Source organism: Gopherus flavomarginatus, chromosome 5 (assembly GCF_025201925.1).
Source record: "Gopherus flavomarginatus isolate rGopFla2 chromosome 5, rGopFla2.mat.asm, whole genome shotgun sequence".
Classification (NCBI taxonomy): Eukaryota; Metazoa; Chordata; order Testudines; family Testudinidae; genus Gopherus; species Gopherus flavomarginatus.
This window is the reverse complement of record NC_066621.1, coordinates 78,629,164-78,649,923: the sequence shown is the minus strand read 5'-3', so window position 1 is coordinate 78,649,923 and position 20,760 is coordinate 78,629,164. Positions and strand designations below refer to the sequence as shown.

At 43.4% G+C, this 20,760-nt stretch overlaps 1 protein-coding gene across 7 annotated transcripts in view; it reads right to left on the bottom strand.

Annotated features, from left to right (window-relative positions):
• TRIM44 (tripartite motif containing 44) overlaps positions 1-20,760 on the bottom strand; it is a 168,857-nt gene that overhangs the window by 37,878 nt on the left and 110,219 nt on the right. The window contains exon 6 of one of the 7 annotated variants that reach the window (XM_050955489.1): positions 7,844-9,454. The exons of 3 other annotated variants lie outside the window; for them this stretch is intronic. The gene's annotated coding sequence lies outside the window, so the exon portion shown is untranslated. Of the gene's footprint in view, positions 1-7,843; positions 9,522-10,797; positions 12,431-14,971; positions 17,273-20,760 lie in introns of those variants that run through there. 3 more of the 7 variants (XM_050955488.1, XM_050955487.1, XM_050955484.1) reach the window with 3 other exon arrangements.

Sequence of the window (20,760 nt, the reverse complement as noted above, 5' to 3'; positions counted from 1 at the left end):
CCCTCCACACACATATACTACCTTTTTCTCCCTCAAGACCTTGCAGTTCCCAAACAGGGAGGGATGAGCAATGCTCACTCTGGATCCTGAAGGGGTTGCTGGTGGCTCATCTTGACCTCCTGTCCCTTGGAGGCTGTGTGTAGTGACTGTGCAGCAACAGCAAGTACAAAAATATTGCTTCCCAGTTCCTATTACTTTAGGTGGAGGAGGCAGAGTAAAATTCACCAGGGACACTCCAAGCCTCCAACCATGGGATCACTCTCTACTTCACCTTCATCCAGCAACCCCAACAGGGACGTATTTATGAACCACCCCCACTCTGAGTCAACAGGTGCCACAATGGCTTCTTGACTTGGGCCTATGCTTAGCAATACCATGCCCCTCCTATTTGGAGCTCTGAAGCTGTGAGACCCACTGCGTGATATTGTTGAAAACACTGAGATAAACATTCCTTTCAGATACACTGGTGAAGATCCATTGGCCTTAACGGAGCTGTGCTGGGATTATCCAGGGGACAATTTGGCCCGATATTGTCAACCAGTTAAAAATGTTATTAGAAAAATACAGGAACACAAACCTTGGACTCTTAAAAGAGATGATGCCATTTGTAGCATTGCCAATGCTTGCAATTTTACTGTGAGTCTCCTGATATGCAATGTCTTTCTGTAAAGCTCCAGCTGCTGGAGGAATGTGATGAGGGGAGAATATCAGCTTTCATTTACAAAACAAGTTTCTAACCCCAACAGTTGTGGGGAAGCTTGAAGTCATGACTCAAGCATGCCTTAAAGACTCAGGAAGATTCATACTCTGGGGCTTATGACCTAGCACATGGCCACTGTGGGGTCTGGGTTCCCAACACTGCAGGGGAAGTGTTAAAAACACAAAAGATAGAAATAAGCAGAAAAAGACCCTTTCCAATGAAACTTAATAGAAAATAGTCTTGGCAACTCCTGCTTATGTACTCCTATGCCTGAACCCCATTTCTTTTGCAAACCTTTAGTGGTAAGTTCTTCATTTGAACTCCTGTCTCAAGTATCACATTGTAATACTATCACATTGTATTGTACAGTAATAGCTATTTTGAAAAAGGTCTAGTACAGGGGTAGGCAACCTATGGCACGCGTGCCAATGGCAGCACATGAGCTGATTCTCAGTGGCACTCACACTGCCCAGGTCCTCGCCACCAGTCCGGGGGGCTCTGCATTTTAATTTAATTTTAAATGAAGCTTCTTAAATATTTTAAAAACCTTATTTACTTTACATACAACAACAGTTGAGTTAGATATTATAAACATAGAAAGAGACCTTCTAAAAACGTTAAAATGTATTACTGGCACGCAAAACCTTAAATTAGAGTGAATAAATGAAGACTCAGCACAGCACTTCTGAAAGATTGCCGACCCTTGCGCTAGTAATATTGGGTGCCTCCATTTTTGAGGGTTCAAACACCTTAAAAGGGACTTGCTTTTCAAAAAGTGCTCAATGCCCGCAACTCTGACAAACTGGAGCTCTGGATGTTCAGTAGTTCTGGAAATCAGGCCCAAGGGGTCTCTAGTTGGGCACCCAGAGACCCAGATGAGTAGCCACTTTTGAAAATGTTGGCCTAAGCTCCTTGGAGCAGGAACTTCAGGCCTGGTTCCTCTCACACTCACACCAGTGCAAATCATGTGTAGCTACATTGCTGTCACTGATGTTACTTACACTGGTGTTAAAATTGTTGAGAGAGGAGGGTCTTCTTAGGTGTTTCCAAAGACATCATGTCTACTTATAGCTAGGATGCTCCCAAGCTGAAAAATATGATCTGAATCTTAACCATCCCACAATTCAGAGGTGTTTGGATTCAGCCCATTATAAAGATGGGGGAGGGAACCCAACTGTGCAAATCTGGATCCAGGTCCTGGTTCTGAATCCAGCCACCTTCTTGGGTTGTTTGGATCCCAGGTTTTGATTCTGGCACATACTGGGTAACTGCATGGTGCTCTGTATGCCTCAGTGTCAGTTACATCCAGTGATCTGAAATCTTTATTTAGTAACAAAACTTCTCTCTGAGACCTAAACGATTTGCTGGTGTTGGTGACTTGCTGCAAATATTTAGTCCTGATCGGTGTGTGTTTCGGAAGAAGCAGTCCACGGGAAATACACAGATGCTGGAAAGCTGCTGCTCTGAAGTGGCTCTCTGAATGAAGATAGCTTTTGGGTAACGTGAAGGCTTGACTTGTAGTGTACTTGATATACTTCAATGCTGACAAGTGTTTAAAAAAAGTCTTGATTTACTTTTTCTCCAGAAGAATGAGAGAGTGGTTACTGTTGGCATCCCTCTTATGAAAAGGGATGTAATTTTACAATGAGAACGGCTCTGATTAACAGGCAACTACTGTCCACAAAAGAGCTGAACATTTTTCTTGTAAGCTGTTTTGTCTGATAAATGCAGTAGTCAGACACCTGCTGGATTAGTTTAGAATCACAGCTGGAGCTGAAAACTAGCACATTTAATTCTCTAGAAATTCTTTTCTCTGCACACAGAAATCAGTCTCTACAGTATAGGAGATTTGGTTTGGTCTCTACAGCCAGTCAACACCATCTTCCTAGAATGGACACAGTAACACTATAGTTCTGGTCAGGCATAAGCCTCAATATTTGTCATCTCTTATCCCTGCTCACTTCCCAACACCTTTTCAAAGGAGGAGAGAAATTAATGAGGGCATGAAAAAAAACTCATGCATTTCATTACCTCACTTTAATGGGCTGGACCCCTCATTAGATGCTGTGGATCACAGCCAGATGGACTGTGACCCTCATTATGTTTCCAAGTTACTCTGCAGCTTAATGAATGCTGGTTGGTGGATTGCTGGTCACTCAACCCCACCCTGCCATTTAGATTCACACTTCATTAACTGCAGAATGTTTATTCCTCAGGGGTTCCTTCTTCTTCCTTGTATGACCCCAGCCTTCTACTCTTTTTTTATTCTGGTGGCCCTGGGAAAATTGAAATGATAGTGACCTTCAATGGTGGCAAGGGCAGTAAATCACTATTGGGGATGGGATGCCCCTTGCTTTGATGACTAAAGACTGCAACTCTGGAAGGAAAAGGAGACAGACTGTATCGGAGACAGCATTAACTGGCAGACAGGCACCCACCTCCTGCCTCCACGGCCGCAGTGTCCTTCCCTCATGCCACAGCACTTCCAAGGCTTTGGAGTGGGTTGAAGAATCCCTGTGGTTGTTGCCAGAAGAGTAGAGCCTTGCCTAGAGACCCAAACAATGATGGCTTGCTTGCTCTCCTGTACAACCCAGCCTCAAAATTCATTGATTTGTTCCCTTGCTTTCAGCTCCCTAGAAAGCCTGCTCTAAGGGCAGGGATTGGGAAGGGCTTCACAGCTGAGTTCTTCAATACTCATCCAGCCAAAGAATAGTCAAGTTCAAAGCACTCTTGCATACCAGCAGGCAATCACTCCCTGTACACCAAGACCAATCTGCTGGAGTCCAGCTCTTCTTGGCTCTTGTGGCAAGAGTTCTGTGGGTGCAGGGTGTCAGTTACATATTGTGCCTTCTCCATGGAGCACCTTTTTCTTGGTCATACAAATGAGACGGATGTATAGGGGCTTGTGGAAAGGATACATATGAAGGGAAGGATGGTCTTGTGAGGAGGGCACTGGCTTGGCCCTCAGGAGGTCACTCCTCCATTCTGCCAGCATCTTCCAATATAGCCTTGGGCCAGTCACTTAATTGCTCTATGCCTCAGTTTCTGCACTTGTAACTGGAGACAGTAGTTCTTCCTTTGTCTCTCTTGCCTATTTAGAATGCAAGTACTTTGGAACAAGGGCTGTTACACATATGTACTGCACCTAATACAACAGGGCCTTGATCTCAGTTGGGGCCTGTTAGCACTGTATAATATAAATAAATGCATTGTGTCCCATTCACACTATAATCAAACATTACCACCAGACCAACAACATACCCAGTCACCTCAACAAGTACAACCAGAACACAGCCTGTAACTTTGAGGGGATACCTTTAGAACACTGACATGCCTGTGTGCTTTATCGTTAAAATGGAGGCATGCCTGACTCTCTTCCATCTGGTGGCTGGCAGGAGCACTCCCCTCCAGGGCATAAACTATGCAGAAGGAGGCCCTATCACCCACTCATCTGATCCCGGCCTCACCACCCACATCTCACTTCAACGGCAAGTCACTTTAGAACTGTATTAAATTAAGGTTACCTCAAGGAGATGGAAACAAAAGCGGGGAGGCGAGCCCTGCTTTGCCACTCTCACAAACAAAGCCATGTCTCATTGTTCAGCATGCGTTCGACTCACTGAGCATGGAACTTCCATCCTCCTCCCTCGCTGCGTCAGGAGTTCAATGTGGGGCCACGACAGAGCACAGATGGTGCCAGCTGCCTAGACAAACAGCAGCTACTGTGAAGTGCACTTGCATATGTTGAATGCTAATGTTGGTCTTATAATGAGGGAAAAGGGAAACGGGTAGCTTTGTGTCCCAAGACACTGCTGCTGTCAGGAGCAGCAGACTGGCTTTGTGAGCTGTTCTGGGCATGTGTGAGCTCTAGTTTAAAGGTCAGTCACTCAAAATGGTAGCTGGCTTGTCAAACACATAGGACTGATATTGCGATAAATGAATAGACGGAGTTCCTTTAACTGTGTGATTAACCTAAGCACTAAGAATTTTTAGTGAATCCAGCACCCTATGCTGAAATTGTAACGGCTGTAAGAATTCTGAATTCTAATGTCTTTTCCACCATTGTTAGTCTGATTTTTGCATTTCACTGGAGTTGGAGAGTGAAACTAGACTGGCCAGTGTCATATTCTGGTTGTCCTGGGGGCAAATACCATCGGCTAGTAGCACCAGGGGGATTTAGGTATTGCAGGGCTCTCTCTTTCAATCTCTCCTGTTGAAGCTGTTCCAATTTGTATAAACACTTAAATATTCACTGGGCCAGAGGTGAGGATGACTCTATAGCCTAGCGGTTAGGGCACACAGCTAAAGGGACAGTTAGGCACCTCTGACACCCCTTGTGAATCTAGCCCCTATTGTAGCATAGCTATCCCACCTCTTTCTTGTTCCCTGGTGCAGCCTAGATTTACATAACTTCAGCAGGGGGACATTGGCCATTGCCCTTGAAAGAGTGTACTGCAGCTTAATAGGTTTCACTGCTACCAAGTTTCCTTTGATATTCACTCTCTGTTTTCCTTTGTTCACTTTCATCCTGTTTTTATTACTCATAACTCCTGTGACACAAGGATGGAGAACTACTTCAAGGGGGGAAAAAGCTGCATGCCAAACCCTGGTTGGGAATATCCCTCAATAGGGAGGAATTCCTTATTTATTTTCTTTTTCGTCGAATTTACTCCCGAGGACTTGCTTTCCCTGTTTCTCAAATACACTGTGAACAGTTTTTCTGTAATAAGCTGAGGTGGGCGGGGGGGAGGGAAAAAGAGCCCTTATTTATTTCCTTCCCTCTGGAAATATCTACATGGAAGAGCCTGGGCATCTATGCATGGTATTCTCTCTCTCTCTCTCTCTCTCTCTCTCTCTCTCTCTCTCTCACACACACACACACACACACACACACACACACACACACACACACACACACACACCACAGAGTCCCCAGAAGTCTTACAAATCAAGAGGAAGCAAAGACAAAAAGTGGCTCCTCTGTGGTGTCTTCATGAACTTTTATACACATGCCTATTTTTGCCTCCAGTTCTAATGTCTTACAAATGTGTAAGATTTAAAAACCATGCCCTGATTACAAGAGCCATATGACCCTGCTGTTCATTTTAAAGCTTCTTTTTGCTCAGCTGAGTGATTGGATTGAGCAACCGTGGTCAGAGCTGGGCCTGAACCACCAACTTTGGACGTGAACTTCTCCAGAGTTTGAGGGTGTTAAGATCTAAGGTTTTCCACTCTGGAAAAAATGGACCAGCACTGAAGTTTACATTAAGAGCCAAAGAATGTGCAGAATGGGATGGCTGGGTTCAGGCCCTCCTTTAGTTCAATCTTAAAAGGTAAAGAGTCTTACTACTCATATTTGCTTCTTTCACACTTCTGGAGGCCTGGACATTACAGCAGGGAGAGACAACTTTAAGTGATAAGCTTTCACCATGCAATTCAATATGATGATTATTAAATAGCAGGGTGGGATCTAGGGTGATCAGATAGCAAGTTTGAAAAATCGGGATGGGGGGGGGTAATAGGAGCCCATATAAAAAAACCCCCAAAATCGGGACTGTCCCTATGAAATCGGTACATCTGGCCACTCTAGTGGGATCCATCCTCGTAAATCACTGTAACCTAATCTGGAGTCTAGCAGGCCAAATTCCTGCTTCTTTTTTAACTGTTTTTGTTACCATTTTATCCTGTCGTTGATGCTTGCTATTCAGGTGAGGTCAAATGAAGTATTTTCTGGTCTGAGTGCTCCCAGTACCCACTGGAATTGATGGAAGTTGAAATGCTGAGCACCTTGCAAGAGGCATTGAGCATCTAGCAGGATCAGACCCATGCTCAATTCAGTTTGTGCAGGCATTATGCCTGGATTGGATACCAAATCTCCTTGGGCACGAAGGAATCCTGACCTCCAGCCCCTGGAGCTGTAATAAACTGTGCTGTAAACCTACGAGGCTGCCTCCCTATAAACAAGCTCACTGTCTTTACAGCTCCATTACCGTTTATGAAGATAGCAAGTCAAGGCTGTGCAACCTGCTAGGGGGGAAAAAAAAATCACTTGGTCTCAACTTTCCAAAAGCAGAACCAACTATTAAATATTGACTTAACCTGTCTTTTTGGATCAGTGGAAATAAATATTAAACACTCTCCTAGGCTTGCAGGAAAAGTGAGATACAGTGAATGAATTCCACTAGGAGAAGCACAGGCTGCAAATCCTGGATTTCACTTTGAATTACAGATGTGACATAGGCTGCCACTTCATTTCAAAAAGCACCAGGAATTTATAGACTTCCTTTGGACACAGTTTGAATGTGCCTTGGAAGCCAGATATTAGAGAGGAAGCCAGGGCAGTGAGTCACTTTCCATCTCTCTTTTCTTCTACTGTTTATGCCATTACTGGGCCCTATTACGATTTAATCCTGCCTGCTGTGAGAGAGGTTATGTTGAATAAAAAGATTGTGAACAGAAATAAGTTGTATTCACTGACAGAAACTCCTACCTTAAAACTCATAAGGTGCAACAGTAAAAAGGAGCAGTTAAAAAAAAGAGTGAGCATGGAATGGAGAGCAAATCAAACAACTTATCTGCTAGATAAGTGGGGATCCAATTAATCATCAAAGGAAGTGTGATGAAGGGATACAGTAACTTACCTAGTTACTCATCAAGGTGGAAGATGAGAAGGAAGGGTTTACTTTCAGGGGCATTTAAACTCTGACTTGTGGGCTGAGTCCTGACACACTCACCACAGGCATGGGCATCAATCCATGTTCTGTGAGTTCATGAAAGTGGAGCTATTGGGGCAGGAGTGGGCCAAGTCTCACTATTCCCCTTGCCTTCCTTTCCTATGGGACAGCTAGAGCTGCTGAGGGGAAGAGTTGTTTGTCAGGGGTTGGGGTTGTAGCTCTCTGTAACTGTGTGTCTGGGAACAGCAGTGCTAATTCACTTACCTGCTCTGACTGGGGGTCTCAAAGGAGAGGGCTTCTCTCTCTTGCTTCAGTAGCTTTGAAGCTCCTCTATTTCCTTCTTGATTGTAAGGGAAACACTTCCTGGGTCCATGCTGAGGTGTCCTCTTACGTAAGGGAGCATCCAGTAGGAGCTTGGAGTTTATTTTCTGGAAATGACTCCTAAACAGAAAGAGCCTTTGGAAGCAGAGAAGTTGATCAAGGGGCAGAGGGATCTGGAATATGCTGTCACTGTTTCTTTAAAGAAGCTTTGCTTGCTGGGACAGCTGTCTTTGCTGTTTAAAGCCTGAATTAGCAGCTCAAACTCGGTTGAGGGGCGTGGGGTCACACAGCAATGCCAGAATTACACTAAAGTGCTTGTGAGATGTTCTGTTTTTCCTTTTCCAAGGATAAAACTCTTGCTTTCAGTCACCAGGGTTATTAGGCCTTATGCTGCACTTAATCTGGCCCTGCTGCAGGGAATGGAAGGGAACCATAAAATGATTGTAGCTGAAGCCCTTGACAGCTTTGGCTGTGTTGTCTTCAAGAGCAGATGCACCAACTTGTTGAAGGCCTTGCAAGGCAGATGTTGCACAGTGATGAATTTTTCATAGCCTAGGGGGCAGGGCACTTACCTGAAAGGTGGGAGTGCCTAGTTCAAATCCCTTCTCATCAGCCAGGGACAGGGAATTGAGCTGGGGTCTCCTACATACTGGCTGAGTACCTTAACCACTGGGCTAAAGGTTCTCAGGCTTGCCTATGCAGCTATTCTGTGTGGAATTAGGTGTGCACTCCTGATGTTATAGCATGAAATGGTTTGCACCTGACTCCAGAATAGAGATTGCAGAGATAAGTGCCTCCCTCCCTGAGGGGGCTTAGGGCACATCCTTCTGGTTAGTATTTGCTCTTCGGTGGCTTTCTGCCTGCCACGCTGGCTTTTGTGGATCTCATTCTGAGGCATCTGTTTCTCCCCATGCGTTGTGTAGCCCTGATTTGGACTGTTGTGTCTTGCTGCATATTCTTCAAAGGCAGGGTTCTCAAACTTCATTGCACCATGACCCCCTTCTGACAACAAAAATTACTACATGACCCCATGGGGGGGAGAGGGGGAGTCCAAAGCCTGGACCTGCCCAAGCCCCACTGCCCTGGAAGGGGAGGCCAAAGCCAAAGGGCTTCAGCCCAAAGTGTGGGGCCTGTAACCTGAGTCTCACCATCCAGGGCTAAAGCCCTCAGGCTATGCCTTTGGCCTCTGTCCTAGCAAGTTGAATGCCAGCTCTGGTGATCCCGTTAAAATGGGGTTTCAATCCACTTTGGGGTCTCAACCACAGTTTGAGAACTGCTGTGTTAAAATAATGGCAGAATGGGGGCTGCGTGGTAACAGGGATACGTGGCTTGGTTCTCTGCTGTGCAGATTCTCTGATTATTTACACCTCTGTAAAGTGCATGTGAAATGCTACCACATCCAAATGGTACAGCTGCTCAGATGTAAGTGACTGCACAAGGTGCAAGGCAGTTGAAAATCAGGTCCATAGAGCCCGCTCCTTTTTAGGGCAATGCTTTAACTCCAGCTTAGATCAGTGGTGATGAAGGTATTTGCCATCTGACAGCATTCAGTCTCTTATATAATCCACTGCCTAGTATTTTATACCACTCTCATCACCATGGCATATGCAGCATGGACCTCTATCCACTTCCTAGGAGACTGGTGTCCACTGGCAATAGTTGGCGCCCTTGTTACAGCAGATCAATCCCCCTATAGTCCTGGCAGGTCAGTTGAGGGAGGACTGCATGGGGCATTCGCATTGCTGTTCCTCCTAATGTCCTATGGGTATACAGATGTCTTTGGTCAATTTGGCATCTTTCTCACCCCGTCAACTCACTTGCATCTCCTGCCATGCAAAAATATTTCACAACAGTTCAGTCCTCCCAGAATATCTGTATAGGACCTGCTGCAAGAGTGCAGACAGGGAGCAGCCAGAAATCACAGCACAAAGGGGAAGGAACCAAACAACTGTCTTTGGGGGATGTGGAGGAACTCTCTCTCTGATTTTGGCACAAAAGACATGGAGAGGAAGTATTTTATAATATCAATCCTATTATAATGCCTTCTTGACTATTGCTGGTAATACTGAATGAGCACCACTGCGTTATAACGATTTCTTCAGTCCAATTCTAAGACTATCTGAGGGCTGGAGAGATGTCAAGTGATTGGTGCCCCCTTAGATTGATATAATTAAATCAGTCTCCCAGAAGCTGGCTGCTGTAATGGTTTCTCAGCCCACTGGAAACTCTGAATTTCTTTGCATCATTTTATTTTGCCTAAAGATTTCATTATCTAGGCCTTTGTGAGAGAAGAGGGTGAATATTGTCAGCTGCATTTCCCACCACTCATCCAATCTTCGGATTCAGATGTCTTAAAGAGTTTTGATGTGGCCCTGGGGAAAGTGTCTGTTGCTAGTGTTGTCATAAACCAAATCAGCAGATGGGAATGTGAATAAAGAGGCTTGAGTGTTGCAGGACTAAAAATGTCCTGAGCTTTAAGGGGAAAGCCTTAGACTACTGGGCCAAATTCTGACCTAATTTACATTAGTGCAAATTCTATCAACTTCAGTGGGGTTACTCTGGCTTTACCTTGGCATGAATGAGATGAGAAACGAGCTTACTCTGCTGTATAAATGAGCTTATAAATCTGATTTATAACTTGCTCATTACTTTTCATCCAAGTAAAACAGATTTTTAAGAAGTTCAGCCTGCAAAGCATCAGGCTGAGACCGTTACACTCTCTGCAGATGGAAATGGAACTACTATAGATACATATGACGATACTTAGACTGCAATAAACAAGGCATGCGAGGCTAGCTGCCACAGGGGCAGTAGCATTTTTGTCATATTGAAAGCTTGCTAATGACTCAATTGACTTCAAGTAGCATTTCATCCCTTTTTCTTTTCCCAGTAACTAAGACTGACCGCTTGATTGCTTAACTGTCACTATTTAGCTCTGCTGCCTTCCAAAAGTCTCAACCTAGTCTCTTCAGGCTGCAGATTCACTTTTTCTCTTTAGTTGGGCTGCTCTAGGCAACAAACATCCATCTGCAACTTTAAACCATTAAGAAATAATGCTCCCTGGAGAACAGAACTTGGATTCAAGACACAGAGCCCAGAAAGTGCAAAAAAAGCAATATTTCCAGTTTATTAAGAATTATGTACATTACAAAGCTCATCCTTAGCTAAAATGGAGTCTGCATGGTTTCCCTTGTGATGGTGCTGATGTTGATAACACCTCATGGGATTTGATTTGTCCTTTACATTAAAGTAATGTTTGCATTCTCCTGAAAACAAAAATCAAACCAATGTGACACTGTCTGGTTTTCCAGTTTGGAAATACAGATCCTTCCCCCTTTTAACAAGCTTTGTAACTGAAATATAATATTACAAATGTTGTTGTTTTTAAAGAGGGTTGTTTTAAATATTTAAAGTCTAACAAGGTCTAAAGTCTAACAGCCCAACCTAAGACACAGAAGGGATGTAGAGCCAAATTTCCAAAGGTATTTAAGAGACAGATCCTGAAAGGTATTTAGGTTCCTAATGCCTACTGAAACCAACAGAAATAGCTCAGAGGGGATTCCACCCACCTTGAAGGGCTCGGGGTTCCCCTGCAGCAAGTGGGGTAGGGATAGCTCAGTGGTTTGAGCATTGGCCTGCTAAACCCAGGGTTGTGAGTTCAATCCTGGAGAGAGGGATTTTGGGCAAAAATCTGTCTGGGGATTGGTCCTGCTTTGAGCAGCGTGTTGGACTAAATGACCTCCTGAGGTCCCTTCTAACTCTGATAGCCTATTTATTATTCTAAGTGCCTAAAAATGCAGACAGGTGCCTTTTGACCCTCTGTATGGATGTAATTCTCTTTTTTCCCCCAGTGAGCACTGTATATGTGAGTTGCATAGGGGCCAGATTTTTAAAGGCATTTAGGTACATAAAGGTGCACTTAGGTGCCTAGTGGGAATTTCAAAAGCACCTAGGTGCTTAACTCCTATTGAGGCACCTATCTGCCCTCACCAAGGGTCAAAGTCCTGAAGTCATCACCCACACATTTAGTCTTGCTTCAGGCAAATTCCCTTTGATAACTTTTGCCTGAAAGGACTCAGAAAAGCAAGGAAGGACTTCACAATTTGGGCCCAGTCCTGCAAATGGATCAAATAGTGTAAATCCCTGCTTGTGGGTGTAAATCAACTGGCATCAACAGGGGTCAGCATGGGAACCAAGGTCCACCTGTACAGAACTGACTGTAGGACAAGGACCATAGTTATGACTGTTTGCAGATTATTTTCTCAATAACTAAAGAAAGAACATTTTAATTATACTTTGTTGTCAAATATACATATGTTCCAGTCCAATTAACCTGGGACTGTATTAAAATAAGAGTCATTGGACATAGTTTAGGATTTTTAAACAATCATGTTATGAAAAAATTAGCTTCACTCTGTGGAGCCTGAGGCATGTATGATTTTTTGTCTAAAGAGATGGAAGAAAGGAAAAGACTTAGATAGCAAAAAGCAAACCAAACATTTACATAGTTATCCATCTGGAAAGCACTTGAACAGAACTTAGTTAATTCTCACCACACCCTTGTATCATTAACCTCATTTTACAGATGGGGAAACTGAGGCACTGATTGGTTACATGCCATGCCTAAGGCCAGAGTTGGAATTAGAAGTCAAATTCCTGACTTCCAGGTGCATAATCAAAGCATACCTCCTCCTCAAAAGTAAATGAGTGGAAACTGATTTGACTGATCAAAGATCTGGAAAGAGAAACCAAATAACCATGCTATTTTTCATTGAGAAACTGCAAATTGTATTAATTTTCAATAAGCCCCGAGGCAGTCATATGTAATAGCTTTCCCCTGTGGCTTGTGATGAACATTTGGCAACTGAACAAGAGTAGTTATTAATCAGTGGTAGTTTCCACTTAAAGCATTTAAACACATGATTAGCTTCAATGGGACTTAAGCATGTACTTGAGATTAAGCATAGGCTTAAGAGCTTTGCAGAATCAGGGCCTAAATAAAGATAGATTGTGGGATATGGATTATAGCAGAGAAGGCTCTACCCAGGGAATCCTCTCCTCTTTTAGCTAGTCAGCAGAGTGGCACAGCAAGACCCAAAAAGAGATCCTACTGTTTGTGATTTTGGCTGGTTCAGAAGCATGTTTTCTTCTCACTCCATTCCTGCAGTGTCACATTGCATCAGAATTCCTGGGGCTCCCAGTGCAAAAGGCCCTCAACTAATGAGCTAATCTCTCAACTACAAGTAATTTGTGACACTTGCAGTTAGGCCCAGATTGAGTGCCGCGCTTCTCATGTTCACCCAGAGGTAAGTAATGATGACACCACATTGAGCACTCTTTAGTTATGACGGAGCTTGATTTGTGGCTTTTATGGAGATTAATTGGCATTCCAATCATCCTCCTTCATGGGAGCCAAAGCTAAATGAGGAAGACAGATTTATCCAAAAGCTGTGCAGTATTTGCAGCATGGGAGTTGAAACTTCCATTATAATGCAATGGTTCTGTCGCTGGAACTGCAGCAAAGGGAATTTTACATAAGCAGCCTTATTGACAGGAGTGTCTTTTAGCTTTATGCATTTTAGCATAAATGGCGAAAGTAGGAGCCAAGTTTTCCTTGGTTGGAGAAAAATATATTTAAGGCTGCAATGATACAAGCCTAATGTCTGGACAGCCAAGAGTGCTTCATGCTAACATCAGCCGAGTTTCCAGTATGTCCATGAGTTTAATATTTTTAATCCTTTGGTCTAGATACTGTGTGTTTTTTCTAACACTGCATCAGACATTAACTACTACACATTCAGGGCAGGATACAGCAAGGTTCCTATTAATGTAAACAGCAGGGAAGAGAATCACACAAGATGGATCTTGTTGGGTAGTGGTTAGAAAACTCGATGGAGTCAAGGGCTTTGGGTTTTATTCCCCGCTCTGTCACTGAGGGACCTTGGCCAAGTCACTTAGCTGTTTAAATGCTTCAGTTTCCTGACCTGTCGAATAAGGATAACAATCATTTATCTCACAGGGAGGCTGTGAGATTAATTCATGTCCATATAGTACTTTGTTTTGTCCATCTTTGCAACCCAGTGGCAGAGGCATTTGTTTACAACACAGGGAGTTTGGGGAGCAAAGCAGTGGGAATTAAATGTCATTTCAGCTATTTCCTCTCAATGTAGCTGTATCAATGCCCTGATAGCAACAGAAGAGAAATCCTGTAGGTATTACCCAGTTGGGTACACCATCATTTTAATGAGCCATGCTAAAAAGGAACTTTTTCTTTTGTTTGGATAGCAACCAGTCACTCTTATTCAGCTCCTGATTCATGACAGAAGCTGTTACCTGCTCCCCTGATAAAGGCTTACTTGGTATTTCTGTGAGCACTGCAGCACATGTCAAATCAAAACACAATTCAATCCAATCTGAATAATACATCTGCACTTCCACAGTATGGCTTAAGAGCAAAATGGAAACAATGTAATTCTTATGCTGAAGGACTAACATAGATTCATAGACTCTAGGACTGGAAGGGACCTCGAGAGGTCATCGAGTCCAGTCCCCTGCCCTCATGGCAGGACCAAATATTGTCTAGACCATCCCTAATAGACATTTATCTAACCTACTCTTAAATATCTCCAGAGATGGAGATTCCACAACTTCCCTAGGCAATCTATTCCAGTGTTTAACTACTCTGACAGTTAGAAACTTTTTCCTAATGTCCAACCTAAATCTCCCTTGCTGCAGTTTAAGCCCATTGCTTCTTGTTCTATCATTGGAGGCTAAAGTGAACAAGTTTTCTCCCTCCTCCTGATGACACCCTTTTAGATACCTGAAAACTGCTATCATGTTCCCTCTCAGTCTTCTCTTTTCCAAACTAAACAAACCCAATTCCTTCAGCCTTCCTTCATAGGTCATGTTCTCAAGACCTTTAATCATTCTTGTTGCTCTTCTCTGGACCCTCTCCAATTTCTCCACATCTTTCTTGAAATGCGGTGCCCAGAACTGGACACAATACTCCAGCTGAGGCCTGACTAGCGCAGAGTAAAGCGGAAGAATGACTTCTCGTGTCTTGTTTACAACACACCTGTTAATGCATCCCAGAATCACGTTTGCTTTTTTTGCAACAGTATCACACTGTTGACTCATATTAAGCTTGTGGTCTACTATGACCCCTAGATCTCTTTCTGCCATACTCCTTCCTAGACAGTCTCTTCCCATTCTGTATGTGTGAAACTGATTATTCCTTCCTAAGTGGAGCACTTTGCATTTATCTTTATTGAACATGGCACTGTGTAGCTTATGGAAAGCTGCTGGAGCAATCATGGGAAATATCACAGGATTTAAATTGATCAGATGCATAAAACAGAAATCGTGGGCCATTCTGTACAAGCCATTGCTCTGTATTTAATGCTCTCCCTGCTTCAAGTTTTTACCAGGTGTCCTAGACCCATGAGACTGCAAAAGAGATCAAAAACTTTTCCAAAAATATATTGCAGTGCCTCTTTCTGTCTGGATTACTGAGTTTTGTATAACAGGTTTCTGGATGATAGTCTTCATTTTTATGCAAATTGTGATTTTTTTTTTAATGTTAGGAAGTAAAAATTTGTTTCACTCAGTGATTAAAATATCTTTTCCTCTTGAATTCTATCTAAATGGTGTAGCCTGCAAAACCCTGTGCTGCTGAGGAGGAAAAAAAACCTCTCCATGGGAGCTGTTTTAAAAAAAAAATCCTGTGAAATTCTGAGATTTGTGACAATCCTGTTTACTGGATGGATTCTGTTGTTTAGAGATTCAGGGCCACAGTTGCTTCCCTTATGCACACGCCTGTTTCCATTGATGTTGCTATTTGTATACCTATGAGTAACCCATCTGTTTCCCAAAGCTTGATATTCAATTTCAAGCTAGTCTAGAAACTGACAACTTATACTGCACCTTAGGAAGTCATTAATTCCATCTATACCATTGAACTCACAGAGCCCAATTCACAACTACTGTAAGCAGGATTACGCCACTGGCTTCAATGGAATTGGATTGGTTTACATCAGTAGTGAATTTGGCCCAGTTCTTCAATACTAATTAATGATCAAATGGGAAAAAGAAAGCAGAGGTTTTATTGGTTTGTTTGTATTTAAGTCAAAACTAAACAAACTGAGTGGCATAAACTAAATGTATGATAGTGCAAGAGGTACCTGGAGAACATATGGGCACACGTTTGAGAAGGCCAAGGTAACATGTGCATGCATATTATGACATCCCACATCCCTGACTGTAAATTCAATGGTTAGATGGGATGTGGGAGAGCCAGGTTCAATTTCCATCTTGGCCTGAGGGGCAGAAAAGATTTGAACAGGGACAATCACTTCTCGGGAGAGTGCTCTAATTACTGAGCTATGGGATATTCTAATGGGGAGGGCAGAGGCACCTGTAATCTCTTCTGTTGAAGCTGTTCCACTTTGGATAAGTTAAAAGTTCACTGGAGCAGGGGACTGGACTCTGGGTCTCCCATCTCCCTGTTGGATACCGTATCCACCAGATGACTGTCATTTTTCTCTCTCTCTGGCCTAATGATTAAGTATTTAGGCACCTAGGCCTCTTTGTAGATCTGGGCCAATGACCTGTAGTACATGGTGGCAGAATGGGTCTCTGAGCTGCACAGACCCCTATCTAACTTCTTACCCTACATCTCCTGAAGCCATTTCATTAACAGGGCTGGAATTCACTGGCATTACAGACAGGTGGAGCAAAGAGGGTAGTAGGGGTGGCAGGGAATGGCAATGTATCAAGTACTCAGGGGCTGTGATTTGCTACAAGTGGGAAACCTGAAGATGAGCACTTTATGGGAGTTCCCTGTGGCAGCCCTCTGTCCTGGAAAATGAGAGCCAATGCCATGCTACAGGTGAAGAGACCAAGATAGAGAGATGAAGAGACTTGCAGGAAGCCCTGTGGGAAGCCAATGTCAGAGCTGGCATCCGTGACTCTCTAGCTTGTACTCAGATAGCCTCTCTCATGAGGCATAAATGTCATTCATGATACACATTCTCCCCCCTACAAGGCTCAGAAACCTTAGGACCGTGCCCAGTCATTATACAGTGTTTCATGCACCATTTTTCAGAACACACTGAATTAAACAGTTAACATGCCACTCCAATCCTTCTTCCTGAAAGACCATTTCCACCTCCTATCATTTATTAATCTTAGCTGCACTGAATTATTAAACTGAAGTCCTCAATAACCCCCATCAGTAAAAACACCACTGTGGCTTTTAGATGCTCATTTCTACTTTCTACTGTACTACATTCTTCATTTTAATTACTGGCTCCACATTTTCAAAGCCCAGTGTCATATCTTTGCAGGACATTTGTCCTCTTAAGAAAAGGCGGATCAGCAAATATGTCACTAGGCGTGACAGTAAGTGTGTTCCCAAAGGATAGGTGTGGGGAAGGATCCCATTTTTATCTAGGAGATCCAAAGACACAGCAAAGTAAAGGGAGGAAACAGTTGCTGCTGCTTGTGCTGCAGTTGCGTGACTTAAGACCCTCTTCCTGCATTCTCTTCATCACATGGAGTCTGTGTGGAGAGGATCCTTCTGTGAAGGAAAAGCATATTTCCTGTTAGTAAGGGAACAACAGGGAAATGGCAGGTGATCTACAGCTGGAAAACGTATGGCTCATGATGATGAACAGGTCTCCCTAGCTGGAATGTAAGAGCCTACATGAATTAAACACAATCAAACCCTGCACGTTTTCTTTTTGTCATTTAGACCAGTGGTTCTCAACCTTTCCAGATGATTGTACCCCTTTCGGGTGTCTGCTTTGTCTTGCGTATCCTAAGTTTCACCTCACTTAAAAACTACTTGCTTGCAAAATCAGACATAAAAATACAAAAATGTCACAGCACACTATTACTGAAAAATTGTTTACTTTCTCATTACTTTCTCATTTTTACCATGTAATTATAAAATAAATCAATTATAAACAAGTCATTGTCTGTATGACATTTTAGTTTGTACTGACTTCACTAGTGCTTTTTATGTAGCCTGTTGTAAAACGAGGCAAATATCTAGATGAGTTGTTGTACCCCCTGGAGGACCTATGTGTAGCCCTGGTTGAGAAGTACTGATTTAGAGGCATTAGTATTGGTGAAAGGGGCTGAACTGACAGCCCTAGTCTGACGAACCGGGATAGACAGCATGTGTAATACACTGACAGAGGGCATGACTGATGTCCAGGCCACTAGTAGGGGAAAAGTCTACTATTGCTACCAGCTAAGGGAGTTACTCCTGTGGCTCTAGTAAAGGTCTGACCCTGAAGATCCCAAGATTAAGCTCTGCTGATGACCCACCTGGGTAGGTCATTACAAAAGGTGAATGACAGTGCAACCCAACTTCTCACCAATGGCATGTCGAAACAGGATTCTGGACAACCATGTCACAGAGGAGAAAATATCATGCATTCAATCCTTGGGCACTCTATAGAGATTGCCAACAAGACAGGCAGTTTGTGCTAGTTACAGTGGGGCCATGTTTGTGATGTGGGCACCTGTCCACAGGAGAACTCGACTGAAATTCTCCAACTCATTGCAAACAGACCAATGAACAGTCATTAGCTACTAACAAATTTTAGTATCTAGGACTTAGGCTACATTGCAAGTGAAGAACCTACAAAGTCTCTATATCCCATGACCACTTATCATACGTCACATTTAGAACACATTCTCCTATCTCCTCCTCCCTCAAAGATTATCAGCCCACACAATCATCAGCACTTTGAATCCACCTCAATCTGCTTGGAGCAAGAGTCACTCTTTCTGTCTAGTTTCTTTCTTACTTGTGCTATTTCTATTTCCTTACTAGTAAAGTTGCTGGGACTAACAATGACAAACACAGATACAGTAGAAAATGCAGTGAAGATTCTAGGGAACACATTTCTTATCAGCAAAGAATCCTGTGGCACCTTATAGACTAACAGACGTTTTGGAGCATGAGCTTTCGTGGGTGAATACCCACTTCGTCGGATGCATGTAGTGGAAATTTCCAGGGGCAGCTATATATATGCAAGCAAGCTAGAGATAACGAGGTTAGTTCAATCAGGGAGGATGAGGGCCTGTTCTAGCAGTTGAGGTGTGAAAACCAAGGGAGGAGAAACATGTGATGGCGTATATTACCATCATATCATATGCCAGCAATGCCCCTCTGCTATGTACATTGGCCAAACTGGACAGTTTCTACGGAAAAGGATAAATGGACACAAATCAGATATTAGGAATGGCAATACACAAAAACCTGTAGGAGAACACTTCAACCTCCCTGGCCACAGGACAGCAGATCTTAAGGTGGCCATCCTGCAGCAAAAAAAACTTCAGGACCAGACTTCAAAGAGAGACTGCTGAGCTTCAGTTTATCTGCAAATTTGACACCATCAGCTCAGGATTAAACAAAGACTGTGAAAGGCTTGCCAACTACAGAATCAGTTTCTCCTCCCTTCGTTTTCACACCTCAACTGCTAGAACAGGCCCTCATCCTCCCTGATTGAACTAACCTCGTTATCTCTAGCTTGCTTGCATATATATAGCTGCCCCTGGAAATTTCCACTACATGCATCCGACGAAGTGGGTATTCACCCACGAAAGCTCATGCTCCAAAACGTCTGTTAGTCTATAAGGTGCCACAGGATTCTTTGCTGCTTTTATAGATCCAGACTAACACGGATACCCCTCTTATACATTACTTATTGTGTACAGAAAATGTAAAGTATGACATAACTGCTCTTCTACCCCTCCTAACCTTTTGAATAAGAGGAGACAAATACCAGCTCAGCAGCATGCAACTGACACTTGACAGAGTTTAAAACTTCAACTCATAATATATATGGCTACATCAGTGGTTCCACAAAAAATAGATTTCCAAGACCTTTAACTTGAAACAACTGACATAAAGGGTTTGTTAATCTAGTTTAAGTTAATCTAGTGCTAACTGGATATGCAAGAGGCACAGCTTTGGAGACTGAGTTTATCTATCCATCCATCCGTCCATCCACCCACCCACCCACCCACTCACAAAGCAGGTACAGCACAGGAAGGGAAATTGCAAGCTTCCTCCAAACTGCCCCCTAAGGGCTAGTTTACACTAGGATTGCTACAACAGCACAGCACAGCACAGCACAGCGCTCTCCTGTCGGCATAAGTATTCCACGTCCCCGAGCAGCGGTAGCTATGTTGGTGGGAGAGCTTCTCCTGCCGACATAGCGCTGTCCACACCTGCATTGAGCTCAGTGTAACGTGCATCACTCCAGGGGGCAGCTTTTCCACACCCTTGAGCGACTTAAGTTATACCAGAGTAAGCGCTACTGTGTACAAGCCCTATTAATATGCCTCAGTCCTGACTGAGCCACCTCAAAGGATGAGAAGGAAGTTCAGTGTCTTGCTTATCCAATACTTGGCTTCTCTGTTACGATTGTAGACAAACCTACCAATGGAGATAATAAAAAAAACTAGGTGGACTCCTGCTCTCTAGGAGCTGGACTGCAGCTGAAACACTTTTTCTATTAGCCACCTAGTAGTCACTGGATGATAAGCACTATTAGTCTTCACTGATCTGGGCTGAATTTGAACCAGGGACCGTGAAATAAATCCCATTATCAACCCCCTGAGCCATCCAGTTCCTTTATGGAGGGCACTAGGTAGTCTGACTAGTTTACTTTGCTCATTCTCTTGTTTGACATTAACATCTGAAGACAGGAACTGTGGCTCTCTATAGAGCCACATAATCCTATTTCCCCTTTCCCCTGACTGTCTATCATAGAATTCCTAGCCCATCGAGAGTCAAAAGAGCAAGACCCCCAAGCTTGGGACCTGATCACTGATCTTCCCCCCACAGGGGATGGGCAGAAAATTTGAGATTTTGTCCAGCTCAGACTTTGAGCACATTGTGGGCAGCAACACCATGAAAGACAGTAAATAGGTAATTTCCGGAAATTAAATGACTCCATTGCTCTCAACCTTTCTTACTGGTTTAAAGGAAGACACATTCAGTCCACACTAAGAAGCAAGTGCCTACAAGAGGCATAGATTTTAACA